Source organism: Anas platyrhynchos, chromosome W (genome assembly GCF_047663525.1).
Source record: "Anas platyrhynchos isolate ZD024472 breed Pekin duck chromosome W, IASCAAS_PekinDuck_T2T, whole genome shotgun sequence".
In the NCBI taxonomy this organism is placed as follows: Eukaryota; Metazoa; Chordata; class Aves; order Anseriformes; family Anatidae; genus Anas; species Anas platyrhynchos.
Window position 1 is genome coordinate 15,454,830 of NC_092620.1, and position 25,715 is coordinate 15,480,544.

Below are 25,715 nucleotides of genomic sequence, written 5' to 3' on the forward strand. Positions count from 1 at the left end.
TTTATAAAGAAGAAAAGGGGGGAATTGTCATTTATAACGGTTGGGGGCTCGTCCGGGATGGCTTTGGTTCCTGAATTCTGATTTGATCTAGGAGAGGCGCCCCACCATTTGGTGGCTCCTGTTCGAGTCAGGTCGGGACTAATGCCATCTTGAACCTGAATAAAGGTAAGCAAAGAACTTGATTTTGTTATGAGCTCCCTTGCCGGCTGCAGCACTGTATTTTGCCTGTAATTCTGCGCGCGGAGATCCAAACGAAGACGACGGAGTCGTAAGCATTTAAGGCGTGTACCGTTCGGTTGGGTGGGATTCGGTTGCCTGTGTGTGTGAGAGTGTGACTGAGACGGAACTTAGTTCCGAAGCGAGTGCGGAGGTCTTCTAACCGCGGCTCCGGTCTCCCGCGAGGGACTTGGCCGGTGAAGGACCGAAGCGATTCCTATAGCATTCGTGGGTGGGTGATAGGTCCTAAACCCCCTGCAAGACACTCTTACTAAGGTAACCAAGGGCTGTGGGAATTGCCATAGTAAAATTCCTAGATGGTTCAGACAGAATTGAAGACCAAGGACCAGAAGAAAGGGAGCAAATTACCAGACATACCACCAGAAAGTCCATTAAGGAATAATGATTAGCGGACGCCCCTAGGTGCACCCTGAGTGTTTTGCTCGGAGGGGACTCCACTCTCGGCCGCTCACCGCAGGAGCAGACAAAGGCCTCCTGAAGCTGCGGACAAGCGGTATGTTTTCAGCTGCTGGAGGGATACTAACTGGAGTGTTAATAATTGTATGTCTTATTCTTAAACGTCCAGGTATTTTGTGTTGAAAGCATTTGTGTAAGTGTAAGGGTTTGAAACCAAGTGGAATGAGTCACTCCACGAAGAACACGGTCAGAGACAATACTCGTTTGGTTGGTTATCATTCTAAATTATATTCTTGTGGTATGAATGAGATGTGCTAGAGGCCTCTCTGTGTGATTGCATGATTGTGCTGTGGGAGTGAGACGCAGCGTCGCTGCGAAGCGAGTGCGGAGTTCCGATCCGCGGTTCCGTGTTCTCCGTGAGGGGAGCGGCCGGAGACGAGCGAAGTGCGTGACAGACCGAAAAGAAGTGCTGTTTTATCCAAGTGTTGATTGGTGGTGCCCAATATATGGGCCTGGCAGTGTATCTTGTGATCCTATTTTTGCTCTTAAATGCTTTGAGTGTGACAAGAAAAAAGGCGGGAGCATTATCTAAGTAACTAACAGTTTAGAAGCCCTGGCATATTTGCTGTGGTGTTTGGTCAGTTTCCCAAGTACTGGAGAGGGGGAGGGGGCTGACTGATTATCGAAGCGGTAGAACGGAGAGAGTCATTTCTTTGGTGGTTCGGGTTTGAGCCCTGGGAATTCGGTAAGAAGGGGGAGAGCGAATTTATTTAGGCCTCAATACCTTTTTAAACCCCCCATATTGACGGATACACAGGAGTGATTCCTTGTTTTGTATGGGCTCACTAAGAAAGCGCATGAGAAAAATCGGCTTGAAATTCGGTCCTGTTGAAATGTCAATTTTGTGGAAACGGTGGTCATGTTCGTCTAGAAGACGGAAGGCTGAGTGCTTCAGCTGTTTTCCTGAAGTTCCGTGGCTTTATGATTGGAACGGGGCTCATTAATAATCTGAAATAGTAAAGTTTGTACGTGGGAAGAAGCGTTCAATCCCAGAGAATTGGGGCATTAGGGAAGAAGATTAGGAAAAGATGGTAAAAAACCCGCAGTAAAAAGGTTTGCGTGGAAATTGAAGCAAAGGACGGTAACTAGTAAGGAATAGTAATAAACAAATAAATAAAAGGGAATGGGAAATCAAGGAAACGGGTAACATCCAAAACAAAGACGTTTTAAAGAAAGCCTCCTTGGGTGCATATTGGCACATTCGAAGGATATTGTTAGAACTGGGGGCAGGGAAAGGAAGAGGACTTTCACTAAGTATTGCAATCAATGGTGGCCACTACATAAGCTAAATGGCCACTTTATGGATCAATCGACTATAAGGCTATCTTGCAACTAATGTTTTTGAGGAGAGAAGGAAAATAGGATGAAATGTAGTATACTGATAGGTTGTTTCAGCATCTTAGAGAGAAAAGGAGTGGAATTAATTGGCCCTTGACTGAGCCTTTGGTGTTGGCATGAGAAAAGTACAGGCTGGAGAAAGATAAAAGGAAGTGTTAAAAGAGTTGTCGACGGTGTTAAAGGTGCGGCATGTAGTATTTAACAGAGCTGTTTGAAGGTGAATGAGCAGGGAAAGAGGATGTAGGAATGTTAATAGTTCTGCCTCAACAGGAGGCTGTGATCTCAAAATCACCGGTGTGAGCCCTTTGGGGCAGAGGGACCATGATGGGTCCGAGAGAGTTGTCATGGAAACAGAAGAGCAGCTAACTCTTAAAACAACCTGAGTTTATGAGTGAGCTCAGATTGCCGATGGGACCGCTCAGGGAACTGCTGACAATTGCATTCCCCTGACCGACCCCCCACTGAGACTATAGTCACCCCGGAAATAATGAACGGTAAATACCAAAATCTGGTTAAATTGGGAATGGAGAATCAGTTCCAACAAGGTCCAAAAGAAACCCCTATGGAATTTTTGGACCAACTTTGAAATGCAATGGAAAACAAAACAAAACAAACAAACGAAACAGGAGAAAATGGGGGCTAAGTTAGAACAAGGAAAATGGACGCTGCCAGACAGGCGAGAGATACGGCCAAAAGCTTATGCGAAGCAAATACTGGGACGTTTGCATGCACAAACACATTGGGGTACAAAGGTGTTAAGTGATCATTTACTAAAACAATTTGGTTGCATTGTTTGTTTTTGAAATAGCAAAGCAAATTACACCACGTTGCTTAACTTGTCAGAAGATAAATAAGAAAGTGTTTTGACAAGCAGCCGCGGGAGGGAGAAAAACAGCTTATAGGCCTTTCGAGAGGGTACAAGTTGGTTTCACTGAATTGCCCCAGGTAGGGAGGATAAGATATCTATTGGTAATAGTAGATCACTTAACGCAATGGGTAGAAGCTTATCCCGTAGCAGGAGCTACGGCACAAATGGTGGCAAAAATTCTATTAGAACACCTGATACCTAAATACGGGATAATCCAGTACATTGATTCTGTTCAGGGCACACACTTTACTTCTAAAATAATAAAAGTATTCTGTCAATCATTGGGTATTCAGTGGGAATACCATACTCTGTGGCACCCACAAAGCTCAGGGAAAGTAGAAAGATTGAATCAAACAATAAAACAACAATTGGCTAAATCAATGATCGAGACACAAATGCCCTGGATGAAATGCTTACCATTGGCACTTCTAAACATAAGAACTAAACCACACAGTGAGACTGGATTATCGCCATATGAAATGTTATACGGTATGCCTTATTCTCAAGGGATGCCTCTAGGGAACAATGTAGTTGAGGGTCGTAGCATGCAGAAATATATAATTACTATTGGAAGGAGATTGCAAGAGCTAAGAGAAATTGGAGTGATGGCTCAAACGCCACCTTTAGGATTTGCTATTCATAAGATACAACCAGGGGACAAGGTCTTAATAAAAACCTGGAGGGAAGAATCATTGAACCCCCGGTGGGAGGGACCGTACCTTGTTTTACCTGCACATCCAGAATAAAAGGACCAGTAAGTACCGAAACTTGGAGGGTTGAGTCCGCTCCTGGGGAACTGAAACTAAAGCTAGAGAAGAACTAATGTTCTGGCAGTGACGCTCTGCATGAATTAAGGACGCCAAATAAAGGGGACAAGCCTAAAGGGAGGAAAGGGAGAAGGCAAGACCGGGGCAGGACTCTCCACTGCGGTGTGTATGGTCTACCGAGGGAGGCAACCCCTATGGGTACTGACCGCCGAGTGAGAGGGCCTCGACCCGACTTCTCCCACGCTAAGGTCAGGTTGTCCCGAGAAAATAACATAAGAACCTTTTTTATAAACCCATATAAAATTGTGATTTGTTTTCCAGGAGCTGGATCACCCCGACAGGCTGAACTGAATGGTAACACAAGCCCCAATCGACCCTGAAAGCGGGCCCAACCCCTTGATTGAAGGCGTCTTGCCTATTATGATCTGTGAGGAATGTTTTAACAATTCGTGTCAATGGAGAGCTTGAAGGAAAATGTATTCGTATGTTCTTTCCTTGAAGTCTCTGATACCTGGGGGTTTCAGAACAACTGCTAACTGTTATGACTTCTGAATGGGACACTATGCAAGCCCCTGATATCTGGCCAGGAGATTAAGGAGAAGGGAAAAGCTGAAGGACGGCTAAAAGACAAAGCTTGCAGGGAACGCTGTGCAAGCTTTTGACATACAGCCAAGGAGTACAAAGAAGAAGGACAAGAAAAAAAAAAAAGCCTGAGAGGAAGACTATGAGCCTTCATCATGAAAGACCCCCAGAGGGAGCACCAGAGACTGATACGCATGCTCCAGTAGGAGGGTTCAGATTCCGGAACTAATTATAATAACTCCGTTGTTTGTTTTTTTTTAGAAATAGTAATGAATATGTATTAGTCTAGGAGCATAAAAAATCAGCATCTTGATGTAACGGGTGTGCGACCAGGTGGAGCGGAGACTCCCGGCGCACCCAGCGCTGTTTGCCAGCGCTGTTTGCTTACCTCTATTCTTTTAATAAATTGTAAACTTTGATTATAATCCTATTTTGGGACTGAGCTATTTATAACAACTTGGGGGCTCGTCCGGGATGGTTTTGGTTCCTGGATTTTAATCTAGGAGAGGCGCCCCCACCATTTGGTGGCTCCTGTCCGGAACCAATGCCATCTTGAACCTGAATAAAGGTAAGCAAAGATTTTGATTTTGTTATGAGCTCCCTTGCCGGCTGCAGCATTGTTTTTGCCCGTAATTCTGCGCGCGAAGATCCGAACGAAGACGACGGAGTCGTAAGCATTTAAGGCGTGTACCGTTCGGTTGGGTGGGATTCGGTTGCCTGTGTGTGTGTAAGAGTGTGACTGAGACGGAACGTAGTTCCGAAGCGAGTGCGGAGGTCTTCTAACCGATAAGCAAATACTGGGACGTTTGCATGCACAAACACATTGGGGTACAAAGGTGTTAAGTGATCATTTACTAAAACAATTTGGTTGCATTGTTTGTTTTTGAAATAGCAAAGCAAATTACACCACGTTGCTTAACTTGTCAGAAGATAAATAAGAAAGTGTTTTGACAAGCAGCCACGGGAGGGAGAAAAACAGCTTATAGGCCTTTCGAGAGGGTACAAGTTGGTTTCACTGAATTGCCCCAGGTAGGGAGGATAAGATATCTATTGGTAATAGTAGATCGCTTAACGCAATGGGTAGAAGCTTATCCCGTAGCAGGAGCTACGGCACAAATGGTGGCAAAAATTCTATTAGAACACCTGATACCTAAATACGGGATAATCCAGTACATTGATTCTGCTCAGGGCACACACTTTGCTTCTAAAATAATAAGATTATTCTGTCAGTCATTAGGTATTCAGTGGGAATATTCTAAGTGGTATTGGAATATTCTAAGTGGTATTCTTTATCTGCTAGATTATTTCCTCCGGTGTGGTAATCTAATTAGGTATTCAGTGGGAAAATTCTAAGGAGAATCTCCATCCTTTACTGGATGCGGGGGGGGAAACCTTGTTACAAAAGATGAGGAAAAGGCGGAGGTGCTTATGCCTTCTTTGCCTGTCTTTAGCGGCAATACCGGTTGTTCTCTGGCTACCCGGTACCCTGAGCTGGCAGAAGGGGATGGGGAGCTGAATGTGGCCCTCACTATCCACGAAGAAATGGTTGGTGACCTGGTATGGCACTTGGATGTGCGCAAGTCGATGGGGCCGGATGGGATCCACCCGAGGGTACTGAGAGAACTGGCAGAGGAGCTGGCCAAGCCGCTTACCATCATTTATCAACAGTCCTGGCTATCGGGGGAGGTCCCAGTTGACTGGCGGCTAGCAAATGTGACGCCCATCTACAAGAAGGGCCGTAGGGCAGACCCGGGGAACTATAGGCCTGTCAGTTTGACCTCAGTGCCAGGGAAGCTCATGGAGCAGATTATCTTGAGAGTCATCACGCGGCACTTGCAGGGCAAGCAGGCGATCAGGCCCAGTCAGCATGGGTTTATGAAAGGCAGGTCCTGCTTGACGAGCCTGATCTCCTTCTATGACAAAGTGACGCGCTTGGTGGATGAGGGAAAGGCTGTGGATGTGGTCTACCTTGACTTCAGCAAGGCTTTTGACACCGTTTCCCACAGCATTCTCCTCAGGAAACTGGCTGCTCTTGGCTTGGACTGGCGCACGCTTCGTTGGGTTAGAAACTGGCTGGATAGCCGGGCCCAAAGAGTCGTGGTAACTGGAGTCAAATCCAGTTGGAGGCCGGTTACTAGTGGCGTTCCCCAGGGCTCGGTGCTGGGGCCGGTCCTCTTTAATATCTTCATCGATGATCTGGATGAGGGCATTGAGGGTACCCTCAGTAAGTTCGCAGATGACACCAAGTTAGGTGCGTGTGTCGATCTGCTCGAGGGTAGGAAGGCTCTGCAGGAGGATCTGGATAGGCTGGACCGATGGGCTGAGGTCAACTGCATGAAGTTCAACAAGGCCAAGTGCCGGGTCCTGCACCTGGGGCGCAATAACCCCAAGCAGAGCTACAGGCTGGGAGAGGAATGGTTGGAAAGCTGCCAGGCGGAGAAGGACCTGGGAGTATTGGTTGATAGTCGGCTGAATATGAGCCAGCAGTGTGCTCAGGTGGCCGAGAAGGCCAACGGCATCCTGGCTTGTATAAGAAGCAGTGTGGCCAGCAGGGCTAGGGAAGTGATCGTCCCCCTGTACTCGGCTCTGGTGAGGCCGCACCTCGAGTACTGTGTTCGGTTTTGGGCCCCTCGCTCCAAGAAGGACATGGAGGTGCTTGAGCGAGTCCACAGAAGGGCGACGAAGCTGGTGAGGGGTCTGGAGAACAAGTCCTACGAGGAGCGGCTGAGGGAGCTGGGCTTGTTCAGCCTGGAGAAGAGGAGGCTCAGGGGCGACCTTATCGCTCTCTACAGGTACCTTAAAGGAGGCTGTAGCGAGGTGGGGGTTGGTCTGTTCTCCCACGTGCCTGGTGACAGGACGAGGAGGGGGAATGGGCTAAAGTTGCGCCAGGGGAGTTTTAGGTTGGATGTTAGGAAGAACTTCTTTACCGAAAGGGTTGTTAGACATTGGAACAGGCTGCCCAGGGAAGTGGTGGAGTCACCATCCCTGGAAGTCTTTAAAAGATGTTTAGATGTAGAGCTTAGGCATATGGTTTAGAGGGGACTGTTAGCGTTAGGTCAGAGGTTGGACTCGATGATCTTGAGGTCTCTTCCAACCTAGAAATTCTGTGATTCTGTGAATATCATACTCCATGGCACCCACAAAGCTCAGGGAAAGTAGAAAGATTGAATCAAACAACAAAAAAAAAACAACAATTGGCTAAATCAATGATCGAGACACAAATGCCCTGGATGAAATGCTTACCATTGGCACTTCGAAACATAAGAACTAAACCACACAGTGAGACTGGATTATCGCCATATGAAATGTTATATGGTATGCCTTATTCATAGGGAATGCCTCTGGGAAACAATGTAGTTGAGGATCGTAGTATCCAGAAATACATAATTACTGTTGGGAAAAGATTGCAAGAGCTAAGAGAAATTGGAGTGATGGCTCAGACACCACCTTTAGGATTTGCTATTCATAAGATACAACCAGGGGACAAGGTCTTAATAAAAACCTGGAGAGAAGAATCATTGCACCCCCGGTGGGAGGGACCGTACCTTGTTTCACTTACCACTGAAACAGCTGTGAGAACAGCAGAAAGGGGTTGGACCCATGCATCCAGAGTAAAAGGACCAATAAATACCAAAACTTGGAGGGTTGAGTCCGCTCCTGGGGAACTGAAATTAAAGCTAAAAAAGAACTAATGTTCTGGCAATAAGGCTCTGCATAAACTAAGGATGCCAGAAGAAGGGGACAAGCCTGAAGGGAAGAAAGGGAGAAGGCAAGACCGGGGCAGGACTCTCCACTGCGGTGTGTATGGTCTACCGAGGGAGGCAACCCCTATGGGTATTGACCGCCGAGTGAGAGGGCCTCGACCGGACTTCTCCCGCACTAAAGCCAGGTTGTCCCAGGAAAAAGAAACAAACAAGCAAGCAAAGATATATGTATATAATAAATAAGCTTTTTTTTTTAACCTATTGTAATTAGTTTTCCAGGAGCTGGATCACCCTCAAAGGCTGAACAGTAACCCAAGCTCAAATAGATCCTGGAAGTGGGCCCAACCCCTTGATTGAAGGCATTTCTCACACCCCCACGATACCCCCTGGACGACGCAGAAGGATGTTATACTTCCTGGTACTATTTTTACAAGGGCAATTAAGCCATGGGAATAACTTTTTCATTCTGGGGGAGGAAGTGGCCAAGGCTTTTAACCTTAGCAATTGCTGGGTTTGTGGGGGACCAGGGGGAGCTGAAAGTTGGCCCTGGGTAGCTGGCCCGGTTGAACCTAAGGGGTGGGTTAGTAATTTGAGTGAAGTTCATAATGGTACACAATTCTGGAAAGGGGAAGAAGGCCCGTGGCAGTTGCACTCGTCAGAGAAAGGTATATACTGTTTAAACAGAACAGGAACAGTAAAGGTGGGAAAAAGCATTTGTAAATGGGCTCTATCTCCTGGATATGAATGTACTGATCCTGAATGTGGACCTAGAAACTGTACAGCAAGTAAAGGGAAATGGAATGCTACGCATGTCCAGCTGAAAAACGGGATTTGGCTGAAATGCTCATATAAGACGTTTTTTGGACCTGGATGTGAAGCCATGGCAAGAGCACAATCAAAGGGACAATTTGACGTTCAAATCCTGAGTTGTCAGCGTGATAACACCAGTAGGGAGCAGCATGTGGTAAAGAGTCTACCGCTGGAGGTGGCAAAATGAGAATGGGACACAAGTGTTCTTTAAACGTTTCTGGTCAGCTCGTAATATGACAAGTCGTGAAGGAGAACTTAGTCGTAATTGTGAGTGGGAATCTAGTGCGGGAGCTTGGAGGTGTATATACATGAGTACTAATGGGGCAAACATTGTAACAGGACCACTTGGTAATGAAAACACTTTGTATTTTCACGCCCCAAGGAATAAAAGAGAACGGGACGGTCCTTTTCCAAATGGGACGTGGGCTCATTATTGGGTGTGTGGCAAACAGGCCTATAAAAGGCTACCAAAGGACTGGTCAGGAATATGCTATGTGGGGTACATAAGACCCTTGTTCTTTTTATTGTCACAAATGCAAGGAAATCACTTAGGAATAAAATTATATGATGATCTGAATAGAGAAAAACGATCTATTGATGCTTCCTTAGCCGGAGGTAGTGCTCAAAAACGGAGAGAAAATGAATGGCCCCCTGAAAGAATCATACAGTATTATGGACCGGCTACCCGGAACCCGAATGAGGTAATATCTGGAGCCCGAGAACCTCTTCATAATTTGAATCGAATAATTAGGTTGCAAGCTGTCCTCGAAATAATAAGCAATCAAACAGCGACAGCTTTGGATCTTTTAGCTGACCAGTCCGCCCAGATGAGGAATGCTATTTTTCAACATAGAATGGTTTTAGACTATTTACTAGCAGAAGGGGGGGGGGGTATGTGGGAAACTAAATGATTCTAATTGTTGCTTACAAATTGACGGTAATGGGAAAGTGGTTAAACAGATAACAAAAGAAATTAGAAAATTGGCCCACGTCCCAGCACAAACTTGGAAGGGTATGGATTGGGATTTATTTTCTTGGCTGCCTGGTGGACCATGGGTTAGAAGGATGTTATTTTTATTTTTATGTGCTGTAATGATGTTATTATTCATACCTTGTATGATACCTTGCTTTACATTATTGATGCGCCGGATGATAAATAGTACATTTGTAATGACTTCATTAAAAAAGGAAGTCAATTATGATGCTTAAGAATTGGACCCTCTGAGAACGGACTGATGAACTCCAGTTATTAATGACAAAAGTTGAAAAAGAGACACGAATTGAGGATATTAAAAAGAAGATAAGGGATTGTGAGGAATGTTTTAACAATGTGTGTCAATAGAGAGCTTGAAGGAAAATGTATTCGTATGTTCTTTCCTTGAAGTCTCTGATACCTGGGGGTTTCAGAACAACTGCTAACTGTTATGACTTCTGAATGGGACACTATGCAAGCCCCTGATATCTTGATATCTGGCCAGGAGATTAGGGAGAAGGGAAAAGCTGAAGGACGGCTAAAAGACAAAGCTTGCAGGGAACGCTGTGCAAGCTTTTGACATACAGCCAAGGAGTGCAAAGAAGAAGGACAAGAAAAAAAAAGCCTGAGAGGAAGACTATGAGCCTTCATCATGAAAGACCCCCAGAGGGAGCACCAGAGACTGATAGGCATGCTCCAGTAGGAGGGTTCAGATTCCGGAACTAATCATAATAACTCCGTTGTTTTTTTTAGAAATAGTAATGAATACGTATTAGTCTAGGAGCATAAAAAAATCAGCATCTTGATGTAACGGGTGTGCGACTTGGTGGAGCGGAGAGGTTTGCTTACCTCTATTCTTTTAATAAATTGTAAACTTTGATTATAATCCTATTTTGGGACTGAGCTACTTATAACATGATTCAGCTACGTGGGCAGAAGACGGATCCTGGGGCTATAGGACCCCAATATATATGCTTAATAGAATAATTAGGTTAGAAGCTGTAATAGAAATAGTTGTAAATAAAACCAGAGATGCACTTGGATTAATTGCAAGGCAAAATACTAAGATGAGGACTGCTTTGTATCAAAATCGCTTAGCTTTGGATTATTTGCGCAAGAAGGAGAAGTCTGTGGAAAATTTAACCTTAGTAATTGCTGTTTTATAGATTGGTGATGAAGGTGTTTCTTCCTAGTAGCTGGTAGAATGCTATGTTTTGGCTTAGGATGAGAAGAGTGCTGATAACATGCTGATGTTTTAATTGTTGCAGAGCAGTGCTTAGGCCAAGCCAAGGGCGTTTCAGCTTCTCACTCTGTCCTGCCAGCGAGCAGGCTGGGGGTGCAGCAAGAGCTGGGAGGAGGGCCGGACTGCTCGGGGTTAGGCTGGGCATCGGACAGCGGGTGGTGAGCAATTGCATTGTGCATCACTTGTTTCATACACGTTATTATTAGTAATACTATTATCATAACGATTGTCTTTATTGTTATTGTTATTATTTATCTGTCTTTATCTCAACTCACGGGCTTCGCTTTCCCGTTTCTCTCCCCATCCCAGAGAGGGAGGGGAGAGGGTGAGCGAACGGCTGTGTGGTGTTTAGCTGCCGGCCGGGTTAAACCACAACAGAAGGAAAAGCTGTAAATGAACTTGTAAAAGAAACGAAGAAAATTGCACATGCCCCAGTTCAAACTCGCAATGGAATCGAGCTAGGAGGATTATCGGGGGGGGGGGGGGGGGCTTTATGGGTGTTGATTGGCTTACTAAAAGTGGGATGGTTGTACTGGGGGGATATGTGGAGGATTTTAATAATTCCATGTTTTACCAGACCAATACACTCGGTTATACAAGGAATGCAAATACCTGCGGTACCTGTTGTGGGAATAGAAATGTTGTTTTTGCAGAGTTCCGTTGTTTAGAGGGAAGGAACGTGGTACTGAGATATGCTTGCAGTGATAAGAAAGCTTAGCAGGCGACCTCGTAAAATGCAGACAACCGGACTCCTTAGGACAATTAGGTGAAAATGGCGGTGTCAAGTCAGATAAGTGAAGAAACATTACCACATCAGATAGGTTGTGAACCTGGATTACCCCCTCAGTGGGGAAACAGGGGAGGGTCCTGTCATCAAAAAGCGTATAAACTGTGTTTTGGAACTAGTAGGCGCGCTCTCCTGCTTGTGGGGCGCCCGCCATTGCAATCAATCGCGAGTAAATTACTACTTCGCTGAGATCCTCGCCTGAGCCTAAGCTATCGGCTACGGAGCGTTTCTCACCCTCCCTTCCAACCCAAGCCACGCTCTGATTCTATGAGCGGAGCGCCTGTTCTGTGGAGCTCGTTTCCCAGCCGTGCAGGGCCCAGATTCCCTCCGCGGAGCCGCCCAGCCCGTTTTCGGGCGCCCACTTCCTCCCTCCCGGTCGGCTCCCTCCGCGCCCCGAGGGCACGCGACCTCCCTGAGCGCCGATAAGCACCGGGTCGACGGGAGCGGAGCCGCCGAGAGGGCGGGGACAAGGGAAGAGGGCAGGCGAGGCAGCCAATCGAGGCGCGGGGGCGGTCGGCGGCGATCTGTCGGCCCAATGAGCGCCGCGGAGGGCCGGGCCGAGTGCGGGAAGTGAGGGGGCGTTGTACCGAGCGGGCGCCGTCATGGCCGACGGGATTGTTAGGGCGCAGGCCGCCTGGCCCGGTGGCGGCGCTGCCGCTGCTTTCGGAGAGGTCGCCTGCAAGGGCAAGGAGGTCCCCGCCAACGTTCTCCGTGAGGATGAGCGGTCGTGGACGAGGAGGTAGCCGCGGCGTTGTTGTGCGAGTCTTTCCTTCCTTTCCCTCGGCCGCTCGCAGGCCCTCTGAAACGAGGGCCCGTCGCGGGTCCCGGGAGTGCGGCAGGGCGGGTGGTGGCCTTGCTGCGGGAGGGAGGGAGGGAGGGACGGTCGGTCGGTCGGTCGGTCGGGGTCTCTCCGGCTCGTGGCGCTCTCTACTGCAGCGCCTCTAAAACGCCGCGCTTCTTCGGTGCCTGCCCCCGGGGTGCCACGGCGCGTACTGGGTCGCCGGCGCAGTCGGTCTCCTTGGGGGTTCGGACTGTATGCATATAGGCAGTGAGCATCGCAGTAGTGACCGTAATCAGTCGTTTCTGCGCTGGTGATAGCGTTGCAGAGACGCCCCGGCTCGGCTGTGCTAGGCTTTGGTTATGGCACCACCCCCACCGCGCACACGAGCGCACGCTCTCTCCAAAGTGGCTTGTGAAAGGGAAGAATTGCAGCTTTTCCTAGCTTTCTTAAACGCCTAGAAACCAGTCAATCCCGCAGGCTGCGAGAGCTTCCCAGCTCTCATTTCCGTGCTGGAGGTGGGCCGTGATAAGAGCATGCTGGCAAGGTTCACTGATGCTGGTGCGCCGCAACGTGCTAGGAGCTAAGTGAGCAGCTGCGGAGAGTTATGAAAAAGTTGCAGATGTTATCTGCAAGGTGCTAACTTTAAGTTAGTGTCCAGCCTAACCGTTGTTGCTGTTCTTAAATTTGAAATGCTAAAGATAGGACAGTTAGGGATTTCCTCTGCTTCTGACGGCAGGGTTTATCTGCAGCGTGGAAAACAGGCCCTTAGTGAAAGGGGCTGCGTTGCCCGCTCTGCGTGCTGACTCGTAGAATGGTTAGGCTTGGAAGGCACCCTTAAAGATCATCTAGCCCAACCCGCCTGCCGCGGTCAGGGACGTGTTTCACTAGATCGGGTTGCTCAAAGCGTTGACGCGTTGCTTGGAACAGCGCTTTCTTAATAGGTCTCGGTAATGTTGCAGCTGCCGCCCGTTTGGAGTACTGGAAGCGTTCAACTGCTCTCCGGAAACCGTGCTTGCGGTAGCGCCCTGCCTTTACCAAAGGGCGCGTTTCCTGTCTCCTTCGTGTTGAAGGCTGCGCGAGAAGTCTGTGTGTGTGTGTGTGTGTGTGCGCGCGCGTGCGCGCATCTGTTTTGACTCGGCCGTACTGGCTGCAGCAACGTATGTAACCTGAACGCTGTGCTTGATTGGAGAACCAGGCCGTTAACTTGAGTCTGATGAGTGACTTGAGAGCAGACAACCTACTCTGACCGCTCTTAGTGCGACACGTTTCCTGGAGGACGAATTAGTTGCAGTTTCTCGCTTGGTCTTAACTTGAGGCGGGGGGAGGGGGCGGGGGGCTTAGAACCACTTCTGGAGCGTAGTTGGCTCTAGCGAATGGTCTTGAATTTGCTTAGCTCACTGTACCGAAGGCCTGTTTCACGGTTGAGCGATGTTATAGGGAGGAGCGTGAGGAAGGCTTATAATTCTCGATTGTCGTGCAGTGAAAGGCGATGGTGAGTAAGAAGTACAAAGCATCTGTGGAATCGAGTCTTATCGGCGGTGTTTCAGTCGCATCTAAAACACATAAAAATAGCGGAAGTCGCTAACCTGAAGTACTCGGCTGTCTCGCTGCCCCCGTCACCTTGCGCGCTGGATCCTGCTTCTGGTGCCGTATGCAGTTTCTGTCTGCTGGTGATTTGGGGAGTTCCCTCGCAATTAGTTGCGAGTTGATGGTTTCCTACAGGTCGGTGGTATTCGTGTTTCAAAGGTGATGCCTTGGCCTCGGTCTGGAGGTGTCTGACGTCGGGCCGGCCGTAACGGGCTAATTTGGAACGTTCCTTCCCCTGAGTAGGTGGCGTTCTCGAGGACGGAGAGTTAATACGGCCTCAGCCGGATTACTCCAGGTTCTTTGAAGATGCCTTCCTGCCTCTGGCCGAGGCAATATTTGGACGTAACCGAAGGACGGTTAGCCATTGTTTGCCGCTTGTGTGTCTTGTGCGTAGAAGGTAGAGAACTTTGCCTATTCAAAGCTCGCTTAAGAAGAATGGCTGTTTTGTCGTGCGTGTTTGGGGTGCCTGATAATCTGCTTTGGTAGGGCGAGTTCAGTGGGGCATAGTGATTTGCTTAAGCTGTTGCCTTTCTCTGAAGCCGACTACGTTTTAACTGTTTACTCTTCCTCCAGTGCCTTGCGTTCCGTGATAGTTCGCCTCAGGCTCCAGTGTTTTTTCCTAGTCCTTCCTGAGAAGGTAGTTGTCCGGTTATGTGAAGCAGAAGATTCTGGCGGACCCGTGAGTACTGTGGGAGCTTTCTGTTCGCTAGGCTGGCTGTACCTGTAACTGGTTTGTAACTTCCTAGACTCTTTCCCGTCCCCTCTTTTCCTCTGGATGTTGCAGAGGGGCGCACAGTAGGCTATTTGGGGTTGTCCGATGCTGTAGTCTTTCGCCTCTAGCTTGTAATGGAGCTGAGCTTTTTGACTGAGAGCAGTGATATAAAGCGATGCTCATCTCCAGCTACGCGCTTGCAGTGCAAAAAGCAGCGTTGTTCCGACGTGCGGTCTGATGCCCGTTTTCACGCTTTCCGGACAGCGGGGGTGGTGCCTTGACTATGCAGAAGAGGGCTTGGGGTTTGGTCAGGTCAGAGGCGAGGAAAGGGAAAGCTGGTTGAGCGGCGCTTGGGTGTTTGTTTCGCTGTTAGCTATGCAAGTCAAGTTCCAAGGCTCTGTGAGCTCACGCAAGAGAAAAGGCACCGTGAAGCTTTTATTTTCCGCCAGAGCGGCTTACGTTGCCCGAAGCTATGACGGGGGCTTTAAGCCCCGAGACAAATTCAGCTTCTGTGACTGTTTTGTAGTCTGTTACTGTCTAGAGGGTAATTCAAAGAGCAGCGGTTGAATTGTGAAGGATTAGCTAACCGTGTTCTGTGGGTGGTTCTCTGCTCGCGTTCATTCTGTGCGTCGTGGCGCAGCACGTTAGGTGACGTTATTTCCTTTTTCCAGCTTCTTGGGCGTTTCGTGGTTGTTGGCAAGAAGTGTGCTGCTAACCTGGACCTGACCAATGGATTCCGGATGGCTGTGAATGCCCACCCTCGGGCCCTTCAGACTATCGCCGCCGAATAGGTTTCATATGTTGCCCATCAGTCTAGCCCCTGTTGATGTTTGATTTATTATTTTTTTTGGACGGCTGTCTATGGAGGGTAAGAAAGAGCTTTGAGCAGCGTTTGCACAATAAAGATGGAGCATGGGGATATCACCTCTGTCTTGCGTGTCTTACCGATGGAAATAGTTCCGCAAGTTAAAACGGCGTCTCCCTGGAGCGCACGTGTGTAGAATGTTTTGGTCCGTTGACAGTGTCGTGTAGGTGGTGGTTTGCCCATTCATTTGGAACGCGAAGCTAGAAGCGCTCGGCGGTCCTGTGGGTCTCCGTCTTCCTAAGACGATCTAGGATGTGCTGTGTGTTTGAGGCCTTGCTATCTTCCCCCTGCTCCCAAATAAAAGGGCACGCTTTTATTGCGAAATAGCCGTGTTGAGGACTGGCAGATGTAGAACCAGAGAAGAATAAGGTTGGAAGAAAGCTTCCAGGCATTGTCTGTTGTCTGCCCCTGTCCCGAGGAGGAGGCAGAACAAGCTCTACCGGGTGTGATTTCTGACAGGTGCTTGTCAGCCTGTTCTTGACTACCCTAGGAGTTTTGCTACCGCTTTCTTTTCAGTCCTCGTCGTGGCTTTCGCAACTTTGAGAAGGAATTCCTCCCACAGGATGTAGAAGGCTCTGGGATTCTTGAGTCGGCTTCTGATAAGTTCGAGACTCGGCTGCCGTTCTCTTTATTTTTTTTGTATTTATTTTTAGTGTCTTTTTTTTTTTTCCCTAAACGAAGTCCGTTGTTCAGTAACTAGAAGAAGGATTAGGTAAAGGCACCATAAGGCTTTTAAATGCGATCACCTCTCGTGCTTTGTTAGACCTCTGGCTTCGCTCTGCTCCTTGTTTAATCGCGATTACATTCAAGGCTTACTGGAGCGTGGGAACGTTAAAATGCTATTAAATACTCTTAGTGTTTGAAACTTGCTAAATGAGATGATTTTTGTGACTCCGTTCCTCATAAAGAAACTTGATTCGTTAGCAGGAGAAATGATCTTTGTTACTGGATCTGTTTGCGGGGTTAACGATTGCAGCTGTGAATGACTAAAGTCTTTTGAGGAAGCTGAATGATAAAAACCAAACCAAGAAACAGCCCTTGGTCTACTCGAAATAATATAGGATTTGCCGTTTGTGGGGTCACGTGAAAATAGTCGTGCAAGTCAACTAGTTTGGGGGGGAGGGGTGGGTGAAGGTGGAGATGCTGTTGCCCTTTCAGAGAAAGCTTCTTAAGTTGGCACTTGACCAACTGTTCTATTTCCGTATTTTCCCTTGGTCTCTTTCATTGATCTGTTTTGTTGACCTAGAAGAGCCGATGGAACTGCTCAAAGAAACGTGCTCAAGTGGACCTTGAGTAAGTATTTACATGTTCAACTGTTCCCCGGTCGGTCTAGCTAATGCTATCAGCGCTTGTATTCTTTTACAAAAGATGTTTAATTCCCGAGACAGGAGAGGAGGAAGACCACTGGTAATCTCTCTGCTTAAGAGGCACTGTTAGGCAACCGCAGAAGGCGAAGAAACTTGCCCCCGAGGCACCAATCTGACCCTTCCTTTAGCCTGTATGCTTTCAAAGAGCATATCATAGAAGCATAGATTGGGCAGGGTTGCCAACCACTAGAACAGGCTGCCCAGAGCTGCATCCAGCCTGGCCTTGAACGCCTCCAGGGATGGGGCATCCACGACCTCCCTGGGCAACCCGTTCCGGTGCCTCACCACCCTCTGAGTGAAAAACTTTCTCCTAATATCTAACCTAAATCTCCCCTGTCTTAGTTTAAAACCACTCCCCCTTGTCCTATCGCTATCAACGCGTGTATTTTTACTCCTGTTTATACAGAATCACAGAATTGTAGGGGTTGGAAGGGACCTCAAGAGATCATCGGGTCCAACCCCCCTGCCAAAGCAGGTTCCCTAGAGCAGGCTGCCCAGGTAGGCGTCCAGACGGGCCTTGAACATCTCCAGAGAAGGAGACTCCACAACCTCCCTGGGCAGCCTGTTCCAGTGCTCCGTCACCCGCACCGTGAAGCTGTTCTTTCGCACGTTGGTGCGGAACTTCCTGTGGTGGCTTTACCGTGCTAGGCAGCTAAACACCACAACCGCTCTCTCGCTCCCCCTCCTTAGATGAGGAGGGGAAGAAGTAAAGGAAAGAACAACTCACGGGTTGAGATGAGGATAATTGAATTAAAGGGAAAAAATAATAATCTTTCCTTGATAATAATAACGATTATTATTATTAACTAAACAATTTAACTAAAGGGGGAAAAAAGGGAAAGGGAAAAAAGGAAAAAACCAAAACGAATAAAGGCTACGTGGAAGTGCAGAGGAAAGAAATTACTCTCTACTTCCCACAAATGAGCGATGCTTGACCACGTCCTTGAAGCAGGGCCTCAACGCGCGTAGCCGGTGTTCGGGAGGAAGACCGACGTTTTCACAAGGAGAGCCCAGCCTTCCCCTCTTCTTCCTGTTTCCACCTTTTATTGCTGAGTGTGACATCGTACGGTATGGAATATCCCTTTGGTTGGTTGAAGTCAGCTGCCCTGGTGATGTTTGTCTTCTCGCTTTTTTGCCCACCCCCTAGGAGGGTTAGAGAGAGTCCTGATGCTGTGCCAGCGCTGCTCGGCAGTAGACGCAACACTGGTGTGATACCACTGCTGTTCTAGCTACAAGTGCAGAGCACAGCACTGTATGGGCTGCTGCAGGGAAAGTTAACATCCCAGCCAGACCCAGTACAGGCCGTTGCCCCTTGTCCTATCCCCACTAACCACTGCAAAGAGGGTGGCGAAATCCCACTGTCTCCCACGCTGAAGGTATTTGTAAACATTGATAAGATCCCCTCTCAGTCTTCTCTTCTCCAGGCTGAACAGACCCAGGTCTCTCAGTCTTTGCTCATAGGGAAGATGCTCCAGGCCCCGTATCATCTTTGTTGCCCTCCGCTGGACTCTTTCCAGGAGATCCTTGCCTTTTTTTGTACCGGGGAGCCCAGAACTGGACACAGTACTCCAGGTGAGGCCTGCCCAGGGCAGAGTAGAGGGGGAGGATCACCTCCCTTGACCTGCTGGCCACGCTCCTTTTAATGCACGCCAGGATCCCATTGGCCTTCTTGGCCACCAGGGCGCACTGCTGGCTCGTGGTCAACCTGTCGTCCACCAGGACCCGCAGGTCCTTCTCCGCAGAGCTCCTCTCCAGCAGGTCATCCCCCAGCCTGTACTGATACATGCGGTTGTTCCTTCCCAGGTGCAGGACTCTACACTTGCTCTTGTTAAACTTCATTTGGTTTCTTCCCGCCCAGCTCTCCAGCCCGCCCAGGTCTCGCTGAATGGCAGCACAGCCTTCTGGCGTGTCAGCCACTCCTCCCAGCTTTGTATCATGGGTGTACTTGCGGAGGGTGGACACTATTCCCTCATCAAGGTCGTCGATGAAGATGTTGAACAAGACCGGACCCGGCACCGACCCCTGGGGAACACCGCTAGTCACAGATCTCCAGCCGGACTCTGCGCCGCCGATCGCCACCCTCTGAGCTCGGCCAGTCAGCCAGTTCTCAACCCACCTTACCGTCCACTTGTCTATCCCACGCCTTCTCAGCTTTGCTAGCAGGGTGTCGTGGGAGACAGTGTCAAAAGCCTTGCTAAAGTCAAGGTAGATGATGTCCACTGCTCTCCCTCCATCAACCCAGCTGGTGATGCCATCATAGAAGGCTACGAGGTTGGTCGAGCACGATTTCCCCTTGGTGAATCCATGCTGACTACTCCTCATAACTTTCTTCTCTTCCAGTGGCTTGGAGATGGCATCCGGAACAAGCTGTTCCAACAGCTTTCCAGGGACAGAGGTGAGACTGACCTTTCCAAGAGCTCCACATCCTTCTTGTGCTGGGGGCCCCAGGCCTGCACGCAGTATTCCGGGTGGGGTCTCCCAAGAGCAGGGTAGAGGGGGAGAATCACCTCCCTCTCCCTGCTGGCCACCCCTTTTTTTAATGCAGCCCAGGACTTAGTTGGCCTTCCGGGCTGCAAGCGTGCGCTGCTGGCTCACGTCCAGCTTCTTGTCCGTCAGGACCCCCAAGTCCTTCTCCGCGGGGCTGCTCTGAAGTTCTTCTTCTCCCAGCCTATAGAGATACCTAGGATTGCCCCAGCCCAAGGTCAACGCCTTGCACTTATGGCATCCCTTCCCTCTATTGTATCGACTGCACCGCTCAGCTTGGTGTCATCCGCAAACTTGCGCGATTCTGTCGTCTGTGCCATTGCTAAGGATGTTGAAGAGCACCGGTCCCGAGCCCGACCCCTGAGGGACGCCACTTGTGACCGGCCTCCGCCCAGACATAGAGCCGTTGGCCACAACCCTTTGGCCGCGACCAGCCAACCAATTCTTTATCCACCCAACAGTCCATCCTTCAAATCCCTACCTCTGCAATTTAGAGAGAAGAATGTGGTGAGGGACCATATCAAAGGCTTTGCTCGGTCCAGGTAGCATATCCTATCCCAGGACTGGTTTCAGCCGTAAACAACAAACAGTTATGAAGAGAGATGTAGCTTTGTAAATGTTTTTGTTGCCTTGGGTGAATTGGTGTCTGGTCACGTTGATTGGCCCACGTGGTAGCTGGGAGATGGCCGACGGGGAGGACTGAGATGTTAAAGCTGCCTGTGGTTGCCTGCCCCCAGCCCCGTCCCCGTGGGCCATCCCGATGGCAGTAGCGCCCGCCTGGAAGCTCAAACTAAAGCGAGCGTATTCTGATGTCGTTACCCTCCAAGCCTGTCAGAGAGGCAGAAGCGCTGTGGCCTCCTCAGGCAGGAACTGCACGTGTGGGGACGGCCGCGTCCCTGCCGCCGTGTCGGGCCAGTTTGAGCTCTGCTCTCCGTGCGGCTGCAGGGCACCGCGGACCACGCTTGGGCAGCCTCGGGGGGGCGCTGCCTAGTTTTCCAGAAGCTTCCTCCCCAGCTGAGCAGAAACCCAGTTGTGATGCGTCAGGGCTGAGCACAGGCTTTGTATTCCTTCCCGCCACCCCCTGCACGGGAGGTGCAGCTTTCCCCCTTGGAAACACCAGCGGTTGAAGTGGGGCTCTCAGGGAAGGTTGTGGAGCAAGTTCTGAAAAGGTAAGATTGCCGGGTTTTAAGAATTGATCCGGTAACTCTGTGCACAGACCAAGGTAAGAAATGTTAAGTATTGCCTTGGGGGTCAGGTGAGACTCTGCGTGATGTGTGATTGAGACGTACTTTTGTACGAAGCGAGTGTGGAGTCCTGATCCGCGGTTCCGTGGCTCCGCGAGGGGCGCGGCCGGAGATGGACGAAGCGTGAGATAAGGGAGAGAAAGGAAGAGTCTCGGGAAATTTGGTGTACGGTAATCCTTGCACAGGGAAGTGCTTGGAAGTACACCAGGGAATCTGGTAAATTCATAGGTGTGTGGTAGCCCTTGCAGGGGGAAGTGCTTGGCAGTACACCCCCGTTTTCCAGAATCGGAACGTTAGTGTGAGGTACCCTGCAGGAGGGAAATTTCTGTAGCAGCACACTGACAAGGGCTAGGAAAAATGGGAAATATGAGTTCCAGGGGACAGGGAGATATCCCTGGGGGAGTGCCTACCAACAGTTCTTCCTGAAGAATGATAAGAAATTGGAAACATAATCCCAAAATTAGAGGAGATTGTAAAAGAAAAAAAAATAAAATTAAATATTGTGTATCAGTCTGGACAAAAGAACCAATTAAGGAAACAGCAGTGTTTTGGCCAAAATAGGGGTCTGATGAAAATTCAGGCTTTACATTTATGTGTAAACAATAAGCTTCCTTTTTCGGAGAAGGAGCCAAGTTATGCTCCCTATAATCCTAATACTGTACCCGTGGCAGCAGCAGTCACTCCAGGAAGGGAGACAGGGACTGTAGTTAACACTGTCCCTAAAGAAGGATCGTGCTCTAGGCTCTGTCAAGAATTAGAACAAGGTAGAAGATATGTTGAGAATTTTGCCTTCCCTGGTACTAACAGTACTAACACTAACCGTGTATCCTCTTAGGTGAACTACCCCCCGTCCTTAGCAGCAGAGAGGTTAGGACTTTTAAGAAGGAGAGGAAGTGTTTATTCGAGGACCCCAACAGCCTAGCTGAACAATTAGACCAGTTCCTACGACCTGACTTATACTCTTGGGGAAGGGAATTATGCCTGTAAGTATGTTGTTTACAGGGAAAGAAATGGGAATGATCAGGTGGAGAGCTGCTATACAAGAATGGGAAAGAGCTCATCCTCCAGGACCAGGGGTAATACCGGCAGAGCAGAAATACCCACTTGCCAATCCTGGCTGGAGTAACAATAGTGTGCAACACAGAAATCATATGAGAGGCTTGGGGTCAGAATGAGAAAGTACTCGGGGATGAGTCCCGAGGACCCGGTATCCCAAGGGCTCTTGAAAGTTCATTGTGTGATTAAAGCCTGGCGAGATACGCAGAAAATGCTCCAGAAGGTGGGGGGCTGTAGTGAACAGTCACTGGGGGACCCTCCTGCGGGAGGCCCTGGAGGTGTGTGTCCGGAGGGGAGATGAGAAGGAAAAGCAGAGAGCGAAACTAATGGTATTGACAGTGCAGCGGGTAGTGAGGCAGAGGGTTGGAGAAAGAGGAAGAAAATCTTCAGGGGGAGTCAGGGCCAGGATGGAAAGGAGAGGAAGAGAGATGAAGGAATGGCAGGCAAAGAAGGCTGCCTGTGTTGTGGCCTGAATCCTAGCAGGGACAGGCTTTGATAAGATGTTTTAAGTGTGACCAAGGATTCCCAGGGGATGCGATGTATGATTACATTGTACCAAGAAAAGACTGCCTGGGGAAATGAGGCCCGTAAGTCTCTCTTTGCTGTTCCTTGCGCGATAGCAACATCGCGGTTCCCCCTGCATTCTCTACAGCTATAGGTAACCATACAGCTTGCCTCTCACGGCAGGGTGTGAGTGCTGCCCAGCATCTGGGAGAATTTGCCTTGTGCTACCAAGGACTTGATGGGAAACTGCTCAAGACTTGAGATCCCCACCCAGGGCAGATCTCTGGTGGTACGGTGGTACGGTGGAGGGAAGATCTTACGGTCCACCCTACCATATAACTGGGGAGGCACTTGTGCGCTTGTTCGATTAGCTATACCCTTCACCCTGGCATTTGAAAGAGAAACATCACAAATACCCAGAAGAAGTTAAAGAGGCTTAGGAGTATCATTCGATGACAGAGTATACATAGATTCTTTTGGGGTGCCTAGAGGAGTTTCCGATGAACAGAAAGCCAGGAATCAAATTGCTGCAGGGTTTGAGTCACTGTTCTGGTGGGTAACGATCAATAAGAATGTGGATTGGATTAATTATATTTATTCTAATCAGCAGAGAGTCATAAATTATACAAGGGATGCGATGAGAGGAATCGCTGAACAACTAGATGCCACCAGCAAAATGGCTTGGGAAAACAGAACATCATTAGATATGATGCTCGCGGAGGAAGGAGGTGGGGTGTGTGTGTGAGATACTGAGCAACCATGGTTGCACTCTTATACCCAGCAATACTGCCCCAGATGGCTCAGTAACTAGAGCATTGCAAGGGCTTACCACCCTTGCCAGTGAATTGGCAGAAAAAGTAGGCATATTTACATCCTTGATCGTAGTTGTAGGAGTTTTGACAGCCATTGGTTGCTGCGTTATCCCCCGTGTAAGAGGACTAGTACAGTGGTTAACTGAAACCGCACTATTGAAACGAATGACCATGGAGCCACCACCTTACTCAGATAAGGTGACAATGAGGAGATGGAAAGCGAAGGAGAAGAAGAAATCTACCAAATTACACCTTAGAGAAAGGTTTTTCAAAAATCAACGGTTTATAAAGAAGAAAAGGGGGGAATTGTCATTTATAACGGTTGGGGGCTCGTCCGGGATGGCTTTGGTTCCTGAATTCTGATTTGATCTAGGAGAGGCGCCCCACCATTTGGTGGCTCCTGTTCGAGTCAGGTCGGGACTAATGCCATCTTGAACCTGAATAAAGGTAAGCAAAGAACTTGATTTTGTTATGAGCTCCCTTGCCGGCTGCAGCACTGTATTTTGCCCGTAATTCTGCGCGCGGAGATCCGAACGAAGACGACGGAGTCGTAAGCATTTAAGGCGTGTACCATTCGGTTGCCTGTGTGTGTGAGAGTGTGACTGAGACGGAACTTAGTTCCGAAGCGAGTGCGGAGGTCTTCTAACCGCGGCTCCAGTCTCCCGCGAGGGACTTGGCCGGTGAAGGACCGAAGCGATTCCTATAGCATTCGTGGGTGGGTGATAGGTCCTAAACCCCCTGCAAGACACTCTTACTAAGGTAACCAAGGGCTGTGGGAATTGCCATAGTAAAATTCCTAGATGGTTCAGACAGAATTGAAGACCAAGGACCAGAAGAAAGGGAGCAAATTACCAGACATACCACCAGAAAGTCCATTAAGGAATAATGATTAGCGGACGCCCCTAGGTGCACCCTGAGTGTTTTGCTCGGAGGGGACTCCACTCTCGGCCGCTCACCGCAGGAGCAGACAAAGGCCTCCTGAAGCTGCGGACAAGCGGTATGTTTTCAGCTGCTGGAGGGATACTAACTGGAGTGTTAATAATTGTATGTCTTATTCTTAAACGTCCAGGTATTTTGTGTTGAAAGCATTTGTGTAAGTGTAAGGGTTTGAAACCAAGTGGAATGAGTCACTCCACGAAGAACACGGTCAGAGACAATACTCGTTTGGTTGGTTATCATTCTAAATTATATTCTTGTGGTATGGATGAGATGTGCTAGAGGCCTCTCTGTGTGATTGCATGATTGTGCTGTGGGAGTGAGACGCAGCGTCGCTGCGAAGCGAGTGCGGAGTTCCGATCCGCGGTTCCGTGTTCTCTGTGAGGGGAGCGGCCGGAGACGAGCGAAGTGCGTGACAGACCGAAAAGAAGTGCTGTTTTATCCAAGTGTTGATTGGTGGTGCCCAATATATGGGCCTGGCAGTGTATCTTGTGATCCTATTTTTGCTCTTAAATGCTTTGAGTGTGACAAGAAAAAAGGCGGGAGCATTATCTAAGTAACTAACAGTTTAGAAGCCCTGGCGTATTTGCTGTGGTGTTTGGTCAGTTTCCCAAGTACTGGAGAGGGGGAGGGGGCTGACTGATTATCGAAGCGGTAGAACGGAGAGAGTCATTTCTTTGGTGGTTCGGGTTTGAGCCCTGGGAATTCGGTAAGAAGGGGGAGAGCGAATTTATTTAGGCCTCAATACCTTTTTAAACCCCCCATATTGACGGATACACAGGAGTGATTCCTTGTTTTGTATGGGCTCACTAAGAAAGCGCATGAGAAAAATCGGCTTGAAATTCGGTCCTGTTGAAATGTCAATTTTGTGGAAACGGTGGTCATGTTCGTCTAGAAGACGGAAGGCTGAGTGCTTCAGCTGTTTTCCTGAAGTTCCGTGGCTTTATGATTGGAACGGGGCTCATTAATAATCTGAAATAGTAAAGTTTGTACGTGGGAAGAAGCGTTCAATCCCAGAGAATTGGGGCATTAGGGAAGAAGATTAGGAAAAGATGGTAAAAAACCCGCAGTAAAAAGGTTTGCGTGGAAATTGAAGCAAAGGACGGTAACTAGTAAGGAATAGTAATAAACAAATAAATAAAAGGGAATGGGAAATCAAGGAAACGGGTAACATCCAAAACAAAGACGTTTTAAAGAAAGCCTCCTTGGGTGCATATTGGCACATTCGAAGGATATTGTTAGAACTGGGGGCAGGGAAAGGAAGAGGACTTTCACTAAGTATTGCAATCAATGGTGGCCACTACATAAGCTAAATGGCCACTTTATGGATCAATCGACTATAAGGCTATCTTGCAACTAATGTTTTTGAGGAGAGAAGGAAAATAATAGGATGAAATGTAGTATACTGATAGGTTGTTTCAGCATCTTAGAGAGAAAAGGAGTGGAATTAATTGGCCCTTGACTGAGCCTTTGGTGTTGGCATGAGAAAAGTACAGGCTGGAGAAAGATAAAAGGAAGTGTTAAAAGAGTTGTCGACGGTGTTAAAGGTGCGGCATGTAGTATTTAACAGAGCTGTTTGAAGTTGAATGAGCAGGGAAAGAG